This window comes from Anser cygnoides, chromosome 1 (genome assembly GCF_040182565.1).
Source record: "Anser cygnoides isolate HZ-2024a breed goose chromosome 1, Taihu_goose_T2T_genome, whole genome shotgun sequence".
In the NCBI taxonomy this organism is placed as follows: domain Eukaryota; kingdom Metazoa; phylum Chordata; class Aves; order Anseriformes; family Anatidae; genus Anser; species Anser cygnoides.
In genome coordinates this window covers 145787414-145804476 of record NC_089873.1, presented here as the reverse complement: position 1 = coordinate 145804476, position 17063 = coordinate 145787414, and positions in this window count along the sequence as shown.

Genomic DNA, 17063 nt, shown 5'->3' with positions numbered 1-17063 from the left:
AACCTTAAAAGGAATTCCTACCTGCAATCGGTGACTGCCTGAGAAGGATCTTTCTCCTGCCAATAACTGTTGTTCACCTATGACCCCTTTTTGGTAAACTCTTAGACGTCCCATTATTACTTTAAAAAAATAGGTGCTTTGAATAAGAATGTGTTCCATTAAGCAGGCAAGTCTAAGCGAGTGCCTAACACCAGTGCCCATGAAGTTCATCAGAGGAATGCTGATTGATTTTCTTTAAATAGACCAGATGAGGGGTAGAGCATTAGGCTTGTCTAAACAATATGCAAGTCAGCAGGGGGAGGAGAGCAAAAATGGATTCATTCCAACAGCACAATATAGCGCTGAGAATAGCCTAAGTGTAGGAATTCAGGCTCAGACTTTTAAAGGCAGATTTTCCATTGGTTTAAAGCAGAAATATCCCTATTCTTCATGAGGAATACTCATATTTTTAAAATCATGGCATTAGCAGCTGAGTATAGTTTATGCTGCAGAGCTGCTTCTTTGTCAGCGCACCTGAGGGTCTTAAAGTACCTGCCAAATATTTGTATGTAAAGGAGTATAAAGGGGAGCTGAATTGAATGAAAGTCAGTCTGGTCCCCAGGCCTTAATGTATTGTAGTGCTCAAAGAGGCATTAAACACCTAGCACAATTTTCAGGAAGCCAGAAAGTGTCTTACACAGCAGACTTTCAGTGCTTGACTCCTAAAGCAAGCCAGAGTCCAGACTGCATGTGCCCCAGAAAGTCCTGCCCCACCCCTACTCCCCGAAGAAATTTTACATCAGGACAACATCTAGCAAAATGGAATTTCCTACTAAATGGCATTTGTCTCCGTACTTCAAAATGCTACACCCTGTCAAAACAATCCTAACCACAGTTGACAAGATTCCCTGATCTGCTTGGGTCTCTAGCTGCCTGGCTGCAGAGCTACTGAGAAGCTCAGCATCTGGAAACCTTTACCTGCCGTGATTTTCTTCCCAGGTTGCTGGGGCTTTGAAGTTGCCAGGCTTCCTGCTGAAGGGCTGGGCCCCAGCTCTCAGGACGATCTGGCAGAGAACCAGTCAGGAAACACTCAGTAGAAGTTCCTATCCATTGACAAGTGAGTCTTTCTTTTTCTTATTTGACCTGCCCCAACAGGGCAGGAAAAGTCGAGCAGGCTAGCCTGGGGGAAGAGCAGCAACTGCTCTGACCAGAATATATCTACTTAGGCTCCTGCTCAAGAATATCTGGTGAAAACAGTTGTGTTTTTAAGAACAACACTGGTTATCACATTTGGGTACAGGTAGCAGAAATAAATCTTTAAAAGATGTTTTCACTGGTGCCTCTCCTTGGCACAGAGGAAGGTAAGAGCCTGAAGTCACATTCTCCTCTCCTTCCTCAGCACCCAAATGCTGCTGCTGGCTGTGACTGCTGTCAATAGAGAAAGCCCAGTCCAAGGCTGCACAGATAAATCACCTTTTTTGCCTTAAATAATAGTGAGCCCCAGCTCTCTTTTTATTGCAATAGCTAAACACATTCAATTTATTCTGGGGCTTTTGGGGCCCAGTTGGCTTACATATATTGTCAATCAGTTATTCAGCTTCTGTCCTGTCCTTGGCATAACTCAGAGAACTAATATTTCATGGGAACGGGTAGGAACTATTGCTCTCCTTCAGCTTTCTGCCTTCTGTATTAACATGAACTACATCTGGAATTGCATCAACTGTAAACACAGGGGCAGATGCTCAACTGGTACAAATCGTCTCAGGTTTCTTGAGCTTCCTGGAGGCAAGACAATGTGTCCGCACATCAGCAAGCACCTCTGTGCGAGTACCCAGCGGCACAGAGAGCAGGGGGTCCCCTTCCAGCCAAAGAGGAAGGCAGGAAGGGCGGCTCAGGCTTAGTAGCAGCCTCAGCACCTTTATTTACTGCACAGCCTGACAGCAGGGCACTGGCAGAGGAGGTAGAGAAGCCGAGATTGAGGGTTTGCATCTGATAGGTAGCCCCTTGCAGCACACGAGTGGTAGGAAGGGAGTGGAGCTGCATAACTGGCACCTCTGGGGAAGGCTTTGCTCTCTAAGTGCGGGGTGGGAGTGGACTCCTGCTGACATGCAGGCATGCTGTGACAGTTTGCTCAGAGACAGGGTTTCGGTCTGGTGATGAGTTCTCCAGGCAGCTGTTCAATCCAGGACAGAGATGTGCCTGTCTCTTCTCTCTCCATCCTCATTCTTGGCAGAGACTGAACACCCCATGGAAGTTTAAGGAATAAAAGGTATGGGCTCAGTGTGCACTTTAGACTTTCAAATGCACATTGATTCATTTCAAGTAAATCACTGTCCATGCCATGACAGAAGCTAATTTATAGTCTGTATCAGTAGATTACATGCACTATCATTTCAGTTTAAAGATGAGGCATAGATCAGAGCCAGGTGCTAAATGGAGGATGAAGGTTTAAATAAACCCCGATTTTCAGAAGTGAGGCCAAACCCTGGCTCTTCAGCTGTTTCCCACAATACTTGCCACTTTTGTTAAGTGTGTTCTTGTTGCACAGATACTCCAAAACAGAACCACCTTGTCTATCTACCTAGTATAGCTCATGCAAATGAATTGCCTTTGGCACTGTGTATACTCTCAGCCATTTAATCAGCTCATGATTCCAGGGGGTGCTTTGAAAAGACAAAGTAGCATCTCTCTGATGTATATCTTTTTGGTGTTTGGAAACCTCCAAGAATGCAGAGAGAAGAAGAGATATTTGCTGAAAGGAGCTGTACAAATCACTTAAATCAAATCCAAACCAGCATGAGTCAGATTCTGTCCTCTACCAGGACACAACTGTCTACTGCGGGCGGAGTCCCAGAGCTGATTTCCTTGGGCACCATCATCACAGGAGGGGAGTGGTGTTGCACCATCCCAGCATGGGGCTGGAGATGCCCCTCCACTTGGGGCTTTGATGGAGGGGAGCCTCCACTTCTGCTCACCCCAGAGGAAGAGCTCACAAGGCAGATTTTTGGGTGTCTTCCACTTTGGAGTAGCTTGCCAACTGCCAGGGTGATCTGCCACATTTGGGAAAGTCTATTCAATTTCCTGTGGCTGGTGTGTAAGTCCTAAAGTCGGTAATTTCCTCAGTGCTTCTCATTGCAACAATTATAAAATGAAAAGTTCACAGCTGGAGGATCCTTTTCCATCTTTTACACCTGCCAAATTCACAATTCCATATTGTCCTTATCACAGTCAGTAGCATCAAAATTGAAAATAATACATAGTGTTCTGAAGGAGCAGAAAAAGACACATTTAAATACCCACAGAAGAGGATAGAAATGATTATAAAGAATGACCTTTTCCTACCTTTGGATTTTTTCTTCTTTGAAATGTAATACTACAAGGACAGAGTTCAGTCTATAATATTACATGATTTAGGAAGCTCTCCACAGGCATTTTTTTGTTCTTCTTCCCCCCCCCCCCCCCCCCCCCCGAAGTAATTTATTTATTTATTTACGTGTGTATTTATTTATTTATTTTCACTGAGGTTTCGTCTTTTTTCCTGTGTTTTCATGCATGGGTTTATTATCTGTCATCAACTGCTCAAGAAAAACAACAACAACAGCAAAACAGATTCCTTGATTCATGACTTCACAGGTACATGCAGAATAAATGTGCCTTCAACTTCTTATGTCTTCACATGTAATTTATTGGTAGTTCTAAAAACTTTCAGCCAGATCAACAGTTTCACTGGTACTTCACTAATTACTACTGACCAAAGATCCAGCCCTGCTTAACTGAATTGTGATTTAGGATATTCAAGAGTGAATTAAAAACTGCAATCCTGATTTTGTTAGTTTTACAAATATTTGATTTTTTTTTGTTTTGTTTTGCTTTCCTGAGAGTAGTGATTTTTACTTTCACTTGAGAAGAATGAATTAAAACTGCATAAATCAAACTCCAAAATAATGTCCATACATTATTTAAGGTTTACAAATGATGAAATGATTTTTTTTTTTTTTTTTTTTTTTTTTTTTTAGGATTCTTAGCAAGACAAGTAACAAAGCAGAAGACACTGGTAAAGTTTTCATTGAGCTCTGAGCTCTGTGGAAGATGCTGGAGAGATGACATCATTCAAAATTTGGAGGAAAGATATTTTAGAGAAAAAAAAACACTACCCATCTGTCCACATAGTCACTCAAAAACTGAGTCAGCTCACAGCTCACATAGCTTTCATATAAGAATACACATTTCAAATAGATGTTTCTGAACTTCTGTCCTCTTTCACGGTATTCACAGGTTTTATGGGAAAGATTAAGGTCTACCAAGGTGTGTACTAGTATTTTCACTTACCTGTCAGATTTGGAGGCTCTTTGAGCTTGGATATTTTAAAATTGAAGCATAGTTCCAAAAAGATATAAAATACTAATAATAAAAAATAAAAGAATATTAAAGCAAACTGTCTTCCAAAGCCCTTAAAGTTTTCAGATGTAAGTCTGCTTCCATTTTCCAGATCTCCTTAGTTTCTCTGGTAAAACTTCCTTTGTGCTGAAAAAGCCAGAATGGCAACTATATGCAAACTCTAGAGAAAGAAGCAATGCTGTTAGAAAGTTACTTAATGGCACGCTTCTGCCTACTGTCATGATACCTGCAACTGACTCACCAAGCAGTGACTCATATTTCCTCCTGAGAAGTTACATTTATGAGCTTCACTGTGGCGTTATCTCTTTGAAGCATGCCATGGAGTGCTGTTCCTTCAGCAGGGTTTCTTCAGAGTCTCAGTGAGAGAAAAATTTGAGAGCATCAGTGAAACTTCATTTCATGTTTTCCACATGACATCTCCTCTTCATCCTATTAGAGATTCTAGGGGACTTTAAGGATTCTGTATTATAGTCCAGATTTTCCCAAAGTCTGGTAGTTGAAGGTTGAAAGTCTAGAATTTGAATGTCTCTGGCCTATTTGACATCTATATTCTGAACATTACTAGTATATGGAGACCATTTGGAGCTATATAATCTGCATGGTGCATATAAACTGAGCTGTGCAGACATAAAGTCCAGTACTTTGGGGAAACATTTTTCTAACTGAACTATATAACCACCCTCCTCACAGCTAGTAGTTTTAGACAGGTTGGGAGAGACTTGATGGACCTGTTGAGCATGGGCTGTATGTACACTGCATGTTATATGTTTTGAAAGCCTACACAGGGTAGTTAGATGGGGAGTTCCCAAGGGATTGGGTGATTACCCAAAGGGCTGGGTTGGCTGGTCATGAGTTCTACGTGCAAGGACTTCTTGCTAAGCAAATGCTAGCTGCCCTTTTAGGAGTCCAGGTTTCAGGGTCTTCCTCCCAGGCACCAGGTGCTTGCAGATGGGCTGCTGTGCAGTGGTGGAAACTGAAGGGAGGGGCATGACTTTTAGTGGAATCCATGTGGCAGAAGTGATGCAGTAACACAGTGAGCCTGGAGTACTCTGAAAGGGTAGCCAGTCCTAGTGATGCTTTCATGGGACAACAAAGGGTAAATCACACTGGCTACTGGAAGTTATAAAATTGGTAAGATAATTATCCAAAATGACTGTAAACATTATATATTTCATGAGAGAATCTTTTTTGTCATGAGCCCTGCCAAAACTGGCTGGTCCCTGCCCACATGCTGAATAGATACCCTGGCAGAAATACCCTCAAAATATGCATAGTCTCTAATGAATATGGTTATAGGATTCGAATCCAAACCAATAAATACTGAAAAAGATAACAATAAACCTGGCTTGACTTTAGAAAATCAGAAAATTTTCTTTTAAATACATTGAAAATGTGCAGCATACAGGATGGTGTAAACAATGGTGGGATTTTTTGAGTTTGCCATGTTCAGATAAAATACCTCAGGCACATGCTCATTGCCTTGGGGGCATCAGGGACAGTAATGACCAGTGTCCCAGGGCCAGACCCAGCTCTATGTAAAAACAGCAAAACACAGCTTCAAGGAAAGCTGATGTGCGAAGGAGCAAATATAAAGATACTTAAAAACAATTTAACCACATGCACTACTACCCAATAAACTCAAAGTGCATAGAAATGTTTATTTTTAGGTTGCTGCATGTGTATGAAATCTGAACTTGTCAGCTTATTTAATATAACCTTTTCTAATGAGTAAAAGGAAAAAAGCCCAGTATATGTGATTTATTTTATTTTATTTTAATTTTTTTTTAATAATGTTATTCTTCAATGGCTTGATTTATACCCATACCAATTTATCTAATCTGTGTGGTTTTTATGAGTGGTATGAACAGACTGTTGGAATCAGCATAAGATATAGGCAATAAATTAGACTGCCACAAATATAAAGAAGAAAATCCGAGGCAATAAATAATTTAGTGGTGCCATTCATTGTGCTAGATACTCTTTTAGTCTTCTTCTTTGTGAAAAGGTACCTAAATTGTTTTTATTTGATCAGATTAAAAAAAAAATAAAGTCAGATGAAGCAGAGAAGACCTAGCGCAGCACCTCAGTATTGGATTTGAGCTTCTTTCCTAGTGGATTTGCTGAAATTCAAGCTACTCGACTTCAGGTTATGTTATGTTTTCCTTCTTACACATACCGTACGCAATTTTTCTTTCTCCAGAGGACAACAGAGTTGTCAGCAGAGGGTATGACTTCTGCTTGCACCACAATATTTTAGCAGAGGTTAAAACAGCTTGAATAAAACAAAGGATCTGGAAGCAGTTTTATATAAGGAAAAAAAAAATCTCTGTGGCTTTTCTGTCTGAATTTTACATATTTCTGCCCTCAGATGGTTTTTAGGGAGTGTACTGACAGAATCTGCAACCTTTTTGCTATTTATTATGGTCTCTGTGGCAAGCCAGGCCAGCCCAGCAGACTTAGCTGGGGAAACAGCATGCTGCAGCAACTTCCTAAAGACAGTCCAGAATAGTATAAAAATATATGAACCACAATTAGGTCAAGACTTACTGTGCTTGCTTTGAGCCTTGCTACACATTGATCACTATACTGCATTTTCCTGTGGATGTAGCAGGTCCTTGCTAAGAAAGGACAGGAGAAGGTGAAGAAGGTTTCTGATCATTAAAGGAGCAGCCTTCCAGTTAGAAGAGAAGAACTGAAATAGCTTTATGGTAAAACTCAACATTAGCTGACCGTATTTTTATGACAACAGTAATCCTGGAGCCTATTACTCAAGCTTGTGATTATGGTTTCCAGTGCTGACTTTGTTGGCACCTATAAATGAGGGTTGAAGAGGCTTGGTTAAGTAAGCTTGCCCCACATACTGCTAGTGATTTTAACTAATGCAGTATGTTAGTTTTCTTGACCATCTGCAGGGTACAGGAAGAAGATTTTTTTTTTTTAAAGCAAGCAAATGAACAAAAATAAAAACAAAACAAACAAAAAAAAAATACACCAACCTCCAGGTATATAACTTAGCTTTAGGGAAGAACACGGAGGAATATAGTGTTTTACTTTCTTTGGAGGATTGCAAACCAGCCACATCTAGCCAAGTGATATTCCAGAGGTGCCTGCTCTTAGTGAGAATAATAACTCTGTCTTGTGGCCAGTGGTGTGTCTCGTTAATACATTCAGAATTAAACCAATTGTATGATTGGATATAGGAAGGATTCCAGACTCCACACACACACATACACCCCTTATACAAAAAAGGAACTTGATTTTCTTGATTTTTTTTGACCTTCTGTAATGTGGTGTATTGTCTAATTCCCAGGATCAACTGTTCATTTTTACTCAAAAAAAAAATCAAAATGTTCCTGTTTTAAGTCTTCTCTTCTTGCAAGATGTTTTTATTTATTTATTTTATTTATTTATTTTTGAGAGATTACAGTCATTGTGCTAAAGGGTTGAAGAATGTTACAAAGGTGTCAGGAGAAGGCTTAGTGATCACGTTAGTCCAAGTGGTCCTTTACTATGGTACAGCATGGCAAACTTCACAGAGTTAGGACCGTTATTAGTGGCCAGTTTAAGAATCACCCAGAAGAAATTAAAAGGTCATGAACTTTAAAGCATTCTCACTTTTGGATGTCGCTCCTGAATGTACAGGGTTTCAGATACTATATTTAACCAGATACTCATCTTTGTTTAAAATACAGACTTTACTATGGTCAGCTATGGCTTTCCATCTTGACTGATCATCTGAAATCTGTAGTTTGAATTATGCTATAATTCAAAAGACAGAACTAAAAAAAATTTGGTCTACCATTTTCTCAGTAAGGTTATCACAGCAATGCTTCATAGTCTGGACTAGCATCCTGCTCGTTCTTGGAAGGTATGTAACGTGTTTGTTTAGACTAACAATATAAGGTTGGTGAGATTACTCATGTATTCAAACTAGACACACAGCTGGATTCAGGCTTCCTATGTTAAAGAATTTGAGATTTGCTTAACTGACAGACAGCCAACTTCATTTTCATGGAGATATTTAGGCTGTTGGTCTCCTGGCTGAAAAAAACAAGGAACTGGTTTCAGGACAATACTTATGAAAATCCTGGCTCTGAACTCACTTTCAGCTTTAGTCCAAAAAAAAAAACACCACAGGGTTTTAGTCCTTAAAACCACATTGAGAAGTGGATCTTCATTTGTATTCAGAGGAGTATGAAAAGTCACAAAATATTAGCAGAAAATATTTGCATCTAAATGATTTGAAGTTCAGTGTGAGGCTTAGGAGGTTTAGTCTTTCTTTATTTCTATTGACTGTGCATTTTATATATTTCATACAGACATTGTAGATATATAAACATACTTATATGTACACACATATTCATGATCCACCCATTTCATGCAACAGGCTTTATAATTATTGCAAATAGACTTAAAGAAATAATTATGTAAACCGTGGTTCAAAATTGCCTGAAATAGTGAACTGTTGAGTCAAACAACATGTTCATCTTCATTAATCAAAAAACATGTAGTATAATATAGACTAATGTTAGCCAATCAGACTGCACATGTAAATACTGCTTCCTGATTCACCAGGCTTGCTGAAAATAGCAGTCATCATTGATGAACCCATCCAATAAACATATGCACATTTTCTTCCTGACTAGTTTTGTGATGAACAATAGTTCTCCACCTGCTCCTACCCCTAAAGCACTAATTCCGTTTCTCCACTTTAAAGAGCACTCCTACACACACACAAATATATAGTTCTAATGGAGAGACTTCGGTGCCTTCTGATTAAAATGCTCAGCACCTAGTTCCCCAGTGTTCTGTGTAGACTGTTCTGCATGTGTTAAAACAGCTCTGCACTGAGAACCACTACAGGACATAGCCCAGAGAACATGTAAAACATATATGGATTTGCTTGTAAAAAGACCAGAAGAGGACAGGGAGAAGGTTATTTTATACTAGCTCTAGCCAGCATGTGCTGGATTAAGATAGCCAGAGATGCAAAGAGGCCAGATATATTAGTTATGTCCATGGTCCCTGTCTGAGGTATAAAGAAGGACATTAATGCAGCTCACTGGTGTTTCTGCACCTGCTGGGAATTTGTCCATACAGGTGTAATCCTAGGGGTCTTGTTAAAGCAGCTTTAAATTTGCTTCACGGTTTTGAGAGAGGCTCAGAATCTGTGCCTCTGACCCTTGGCTTTAATGAGCATAAAAATTTATTATCCCTTGGCTGGGTTTTGGCCAGTGTTTGTCTTATGGATTAATAAATTTTAGCATTTACCTCCTAAAGCAAATGTTTAAAGAACATTTTATTTTCTTGAGTGTGGCAAATAAATATGCACAGCAAGAAAAACTCCACATGACCCTTTTCTTCAATTTGTGTAGCAAAATATATCTATATGAGAACTGCACCTTTAATGTATACTCATAAAATCTTTCATTTATTTTTTATATAATTATTTGCAGAATTATGTTGCCATGACAACTTTTACACACAGTGAGATAAATCCTTATACATACAGTAGTCACGACTCCAAGCACTATCACATGCCGATAAGCCTGCATGGACATTTCAGGGTTTGCCAAGTTTTTCTAAAGTAGTTATTGACATTAAAATAGCTTCCTTCTGCTAAATTAGAGTGAAGAAGTTGTTTCTAGCCTAATTTCCTTAAGAAACAAGACTTGGGCAATCATCTTCGCCGTCCATCTGGCTGCTTGTTCCCTCCTAATATCTTTCAAATCTGCTGGCATAATTTCAATTAACTTTCACTAAGATGCTTCAAATAGTTCAATCTGAGACACTTCATGGAAAGTGATTGTATGACGAAGTGAGAGCCCTAAAATAATGAGACACAGAGGGAAATGTTCCACCATGAGCTTGGAAGTGATGAGCTCTTATTGATCTGTTCAAACATCATAAAACTGGTCATGGCATGCACTAATTCTTCTACAGTTAAGGGGAAAATGAAGTAGAAGAGGTGGAGATGTGCGTGGATGGAGGGATGATGACTTCTAGTGGAAACTGGAGATGTTGCAGACAGGACATATGAAAGTCCGTGTTGCAGTAATGGAAGTAAGGGCTTGCAGGACGTGAGTTGATATGATACAAACGTTTCAATGATTCTAGTGATCAAGATCAAAGGCTTCCAACTTCTGCAGCCTAGAGCAAGCTCCAATTTGGGGATGTAGTGTTTTGCAAAAATTGAGCCACTCCAGGCTGCCTGACTCCTTCAGCCTGGCTCTTTGGAGCAGAGACTTCCAAGCATAAGGAATTACACTATATGTGCAGCTGTCCAGGCTGACAGCTGACATCCCAACCTGGAGCTTTGGTTCCCACGATGCAAGACAGACTCTGTCCTGGGACAACCTGGTATGAAACAGATTTTGACCCACGGACTGAAAGTGACCAGGGTCTAGTGAGTTTCACAGCTCCTCACCATTCCAGAGAGGTAGCAAAAGCTGCCAGAGTCCCACCACGTTCCTCAACAGCTCTCAGATTATGGGGATCATGCTTCATAATTGGTAACATAATATAATTTCACTTGAAAGTGCTATATCATCTCAGATGTGAGAATGTTTGACAATTTCTGCTGACCAAGAAATATAGTGTAGGCATACATGAATAACATAAGTTGCTCCAAAGTGGCAGGGTGGAGAGAAAGAGATACATTTTTTTAATGTTTAATGCGCACCAATTCCAATCACAACATTCCAGAACAAATGAAATATAAGGTCAGTATTTTGCACCACAGTGCCCACAAGTATTCTGTGTTTTCTACGTATATACACTTAACCGACTTCATTACTGAAGGTTTTACCTGTCTTTTGTCAACGACATGGACTCAGCATCTTTAAAAGTCATTCCAGATGTCGGAGTCTAAATATAAAAGGTAAACTTTTTGTTTTAACTTAATTATTGTCAGTATAGAACAGGTCAGAAGCCTTAGAGTAAATCAGAGAACTGGAAAATAACTGCAGAGTAGTGTTTTTCTTTTTGGACAGAAGCTTTAATAGGATTCTTTTTTTGAATTAGCTAAGAAACAAGAAGCCATTCTTTTTACCCTGAATCTAAGTAAAGCTATCAGTTCATAATGCTTACAAAGAGATTACAAAGAGATAAAATACTAATAAGAAGAATAAAGTATTTTAATACTTTCAGGAAATTGTTCTCAGAAATACCTGTTCAGATTGTATGGAAAGTAATTTGTGCTGTCAGAAGGCAGGGTAAAAGGTAAGCTCTGCCTTAATAGCTGAATTCAGTGTGCATTTTTTTTTCTGTAGGTATAGATTTGACCAAGAGAGGTAAAAGAGTGATAGAGAAAGAGGCCCAAAATCACACACCAAATGATAATGGAGGAAGCCAGGTTTTGAGTTTTATTTTATTTAATTATTCTATTTTATTCTATTTTATCCTATTTTATTTTATTTTATTTTATTTTATTTTATTTTATTTTATTTTATTTTATTCTATTCTATTCTATTCTATTCTATTCTATTCTATTCTATTCTATTTTATTATTATTTTATTTTATATTTTATTTTATTTTATTTTTATTTTATTTTATATTTATTTAATTTAATTTAATTTAATTTAATTTTAATTTCCATCTTAACCTACCCTCTCTACTCTTTAAATTCTGCCTCACCTCACATTCATGTTTCAGCTCTCTCTTCATCTCTAAAAGAAGCTTGGCAGTCAAGGATGAGACATTCACACACTGCGTGATTTTTTTTCAATAAAATTAAACTCCAGAAATTCTCAAAATTAAAATGGAGTTAAATAAAACATTTTCCAAGAGTACAAACTAATCAAAACAGACAAACAACAATGTGAGAGGTTTGCAGGCAATGCAGAAATAGCGAATGAAACCAACCAGTCAAAGCTGCCAAGAAGCCAGATGCTGTGAGAGGAAGAGCATTTTTTCATAGCTTTCAGTCAGTGCCATGTGATTTCCAGCTGAGAAAAGAAAGAAGACACTCTGACAATATTTACTCGTTAAAATTGGTGACATCATAAGTGTTCAACTTCCCAATAATTTTATTTAAAGTTTAATGGTAATGTAAGAACAATTAAAAATTCTTCTGATGCCTGGGCTTAATTTTGGTGGCCTTGTCCTCATTCATTTGTGTTACAAACCACCATACATATGATCATAATTCATTATTTAGAGCCTCTTTGATCAAGAGAGAGCGAGGACTGAAATAGAAAGGATTTTGGACATTAGGCTATAGGTACTTAAGCAAGCTTTCCCCTGTAGTTCTTCCACAGTTTGTTAGCACTATGCCTGGCTTCAGCTAGTATTGATAATAGTTCATTTTCATAATTGTCGTCTTCACTTACAGACTTGTCCAAAATAAAACAATATACGTAATCAGTAAGTGGAAAGCATCATATCTGTGAATATTTTCATTCCTCTCTATATAAAACATGTGAATGGGCAAATAGAATTATAGTTTGGTTTGTTTGGTATCTGTGCAAAATATTTACAACAATATACAAGAGTATACAAGGTGATTTTTTTTTTAACTTTTTTTTTTTGGTTTTGTTTTGTTTTAAGCAGCTATATTTATAATCATGGTGTCTCAGGTTTCATGTATCTGTATTTCTTGTGCCACTGAGAATGCCACAGAACTTAATGGAAGCAAACAACAAAGGAAGAAAAGAGGAAAGAAGCTAGAACTACTTGCCTATTCTTACAAACATGACACCTCATTATATTTATTTGCCACATAAGGGCCTTGCCTCCTTAGGAACATTTCTGAGGAGGATCCTGGGGATTCTAAGACAGAGAACACCACTTTGATAGAAAGCCAGTCTGCTGAAAAAGAGCAGATCAGTGATCTTTCTGGAAGTACGAAAAAAAAAAAAAACCAGTAAATGTTGGCATATTTATTGAACACTTTATCTTTTTTTTTTTCATTTTCTTTCTTTCTTTCTTTCTTTCTTTCTTTCTTTCTTTCTTTCTTTCTTTCTTTCTTTCTTTCTTTCTTTCTTTCTTTCTTTCTTTCTTTCTTTCTTTCTTTCTTTCTTTCTTTCTTTCTTTTTCTTTCTTTCTTTCTCTTTTCTTTCTTTTCCTTCCCTCCTTCCCTCCTTCTTTCCCTCCTTCCTTCCTTGTTCTTTCTCCAACCTCCAGCATGGGTGTTGGTATAATGAGGGTCACTTTTACAGCTAGTAGGCTTTTAGGAATTAGTCACTGAACAAACAACTTGTAACTCTCAATTAAGTTCACAGCCCCTGTATTCTGATGAGAAAAATCCTATCACAGAAATGGAGAATGATGAAGGAAGAAGGGAGCATACCCAGCGAACCAGAGACGGTACTAAGCAAAATGATAAGGAAATATATTCTGCCTAATCTTAGTGGAGCTGGGCATACATCACCACAATTAAATATGAAACATTACTGGTAGCTAAGGAAAAGGTGGTATGGAAAAAAAAAAAAAAGAAATGGAAAAGTATGCTGCAAAAGAAAAACATAAACATCTTACATACATAGTCAAAGGAAGAAAAGAATATTCCACCCTGCCACTTCGAGGGCATTTCTCTTTAGGGGAAGCTTTCAGTTGAAAGAATCAGAGTCTTGTTATAGTATTTGGCTTTCTTAATGTGAACTGCAGCAAAGGAGTACATCTTTTTTAAAGAAAAGCATCTTCTTTCAAAGATGATGAATGTGGAGATAAGAGTAAATCGTGGCCTATTCTTTATGAAAGGAGGGCAGAAACTGATGGAAAACAGTTAATTCACAGCAAATTAAATTTTACTTAGTGATAGAAAACAGAAAAACATATCCCTTCAACCCAACTTCATAGTCATGGAAACAACAAGTGTATGAAAATTGGTTTGGTTTTCTTTTTTGCCTTTCTACCACCTACATCACTTCCAGTACCAGAAAGATTTCACTTCTTTTTCCAAGAGAAATCCAAAGGCAACACATCCTAGATTAATTATGTTGGCACACTGATGTAAAATGCAAAAAATCTCATTTGCTATTTTGTGTCAGTTAAATCAACAGACCAGCTGATCTGTCTGGTCACAAATTTACAAAGAGCTCCCTGAAGAGCATAAGGTCACAATCGTGTTTTCTGCTTTTTTACCTACTTGTTGCTGTAGCTGTGTTCAATTCCCTTGGGAACAGACAGAGAAACCAAGCTACTCAAGCTGTTCTTCATCTACTCAGACACCTCTGCAGAGACAAGAGGCTGTAATGAGCTGTCTTTCACTATGATTCTCAGTTTATTCCTGAAAGTATATGTTGTCAAAGTACCCACCATCTTTCACAAGAATGACATAATGCCTCAGTAGCAAATACTTCCTTAAAGGAGACTGCACTCCCAATCATCTACAAAACATCATCTCAATAATTTTCAGAAACAACCCTTCCAGAAACAACACTAGCAGCAGAGTGTGTGCGCTTGCATATTAACAGGCTATGTGTTGTGATTTCATCTTTCCACTAGAACAAAGCATCTGTCTCATCATTCATTGATGGCATTGTGAGATACTGGTAAACCATTTTAACCTTTGGACCTTGTAGCAACTAAAGAACCAACTACTAGAGTCTTAGGCTGAAAAGATAGATTTTCAAAGTGACACGTCATAGAATGATCTGGTTGGAGAACTCATTGTCTTAGGGTGTTCTAGAATGGAGAAGGCAATTACATTGAGTTACGCCACTAAGGATGCACCGCATTTCTTTGCTGCTCACCTCAGTTCTTCCCTCAATGGATTTCTATCATGGGGATTGCTAGGCAACCAGGGACCCACCTGAGTGCCACCACATAGTGCACTAACTGCTGTGGGGCATGAAGATGGGTTCGGCTCACTGTTGAAAAAACTCATATGTCTAGAAGAAACTTACTGGTTCACCTAGTGCAATCCCTTTGCTGCCAGGCACATCAGTGATACTTCTCTCTATTAGAACCTCAAGCTTCCCCAAACAACTTAGTTAATTTCTTTCTCATTCCTAGAAAAGGTTTTGTATGACATTATTTCAACCTTCCTGCTGTTTAAATCTGTTGCTTTTTTTCTGGTCTGCTATGATCTTGGAGCACCGGTTCTTCACTTTGCCCTTTTACTAACCCTTTTCGATCTTTGAAAATTGTTATCACATTCTCCCTTAGGCTCCTCTTTGTAAGCAAAAATGCCTCAAGTTCAGCTTTTTGTTGTAAGTTATGAATCATTCCCATTTGGCTTGACAAAACTGAAAAAGAATGTTTGATGCAGCAACTCTGAGAAATTTAATTTCAAACAAAGGACCATTTCAGCATTTTTGAAGTAAATTTTTTTTCTTTTTTTTTTCTTTTTCATTTTGCTTGTTGTTGTTAAAGTAATGAGTAATTTATGATTTCATATCCAGATATGGGATGAAAACAAATATAGGAATGTCTCGATTTCACATTGAAATTAAATTCTAGCACAACTCTAGTATGCAGTTGACACTAGGCACAGATTTGCTTCCCTGAGGCTGGAGGTCAGAGGATAATACACTTGTACATACAGGTTACTAAGCTAAAAGTGAAAGATGGAACAAACGACTGAAATGCAAAACATCGGTTCCATTGTTTGGTACTTTAATAGGCAGGTTATTATAGACCAAATGCACAACCTGTTTTAGAGAGGTATTCTCAAAGGATGAATCATGTGTACTCATACCTTCATTACATTTAGTTTGGCAGCACAATATGAAATCCTTGTCTTGTAGCCCTCTGGGGTTCAGATTGCTTTTGTACCCGGGTCAGGGCCTTCACCTGCTTCAGCTGTTCATTTCAATGACTGTGCTCCTAAGTGTGAGCTTTGGATCTTCTGACCCTAATCCTTTGATTTCTTGTTTGGAGTATAAATCTGTATTGTTGCTGACAAGGCCCCTTCTGCTTCTATAGATTTGAAATTTGAGCCTACCCATCTTGCCATCTTCTTAACATTTAGCACCAACAGCAGGGGAAGAAATGTTGCAAACTTTCTGACTGCCTTCTAAACCAACGTCAGGAAGCTGAGCTGGCCAGAAATTAATCATTTGCTGATGTTGTTATGTTAGTCTTTAGGCCTGCAGCATATAACTCATGTTCACACAGAAGTGATGGGATATATGACTGGAAATGGGATAGGGCAGAAACATCTTTATGGTGGAAGCCAAGAGTTTGACTTTGTTAAATAGGTGGATCTCATAAAATAACCTAATAGCTTTACAATTTATCCTCTTGCATTGTTGCTCCTGGTCATGTCTGTTCCTTTGCATAACCATTCCCAAATACTAATACAGGAGAAAGCCATCTAAAAATTAAATTATTTATCTGAAGTGTGTTAGCAGAGTGCTGGGGAGTAATGGAACAGTACAAAAAAGGGGTGTGGTGGTGGCACAAGAGTCCGCTTTCCTTCTGTGAGTTTTCAATTGTAGAGCAAGAATGAAGACAACCCCAGCACTACAATATCCTACTTTAGGGACAGCAATATCAAGATAAGAGCTTGCTTAAGTCCCCTATATGCAATACACTCAGGCTAGTGTAAGGATGATCACTTTGAAATACACGCATATGCTGCTGTTATGTGCTGGTGTTTTTTTTTTCTTTTTTTTTCTTTTTCTTTTTCTGAAATTTCTCCACTTCTCACCTTTTCATTTATAAGCAATACCTCCCATTCCTTCTTTTCTTACATACCCCTGGGCAACATTTACTTCTCAGCCTCTTCAGTACTCATGTT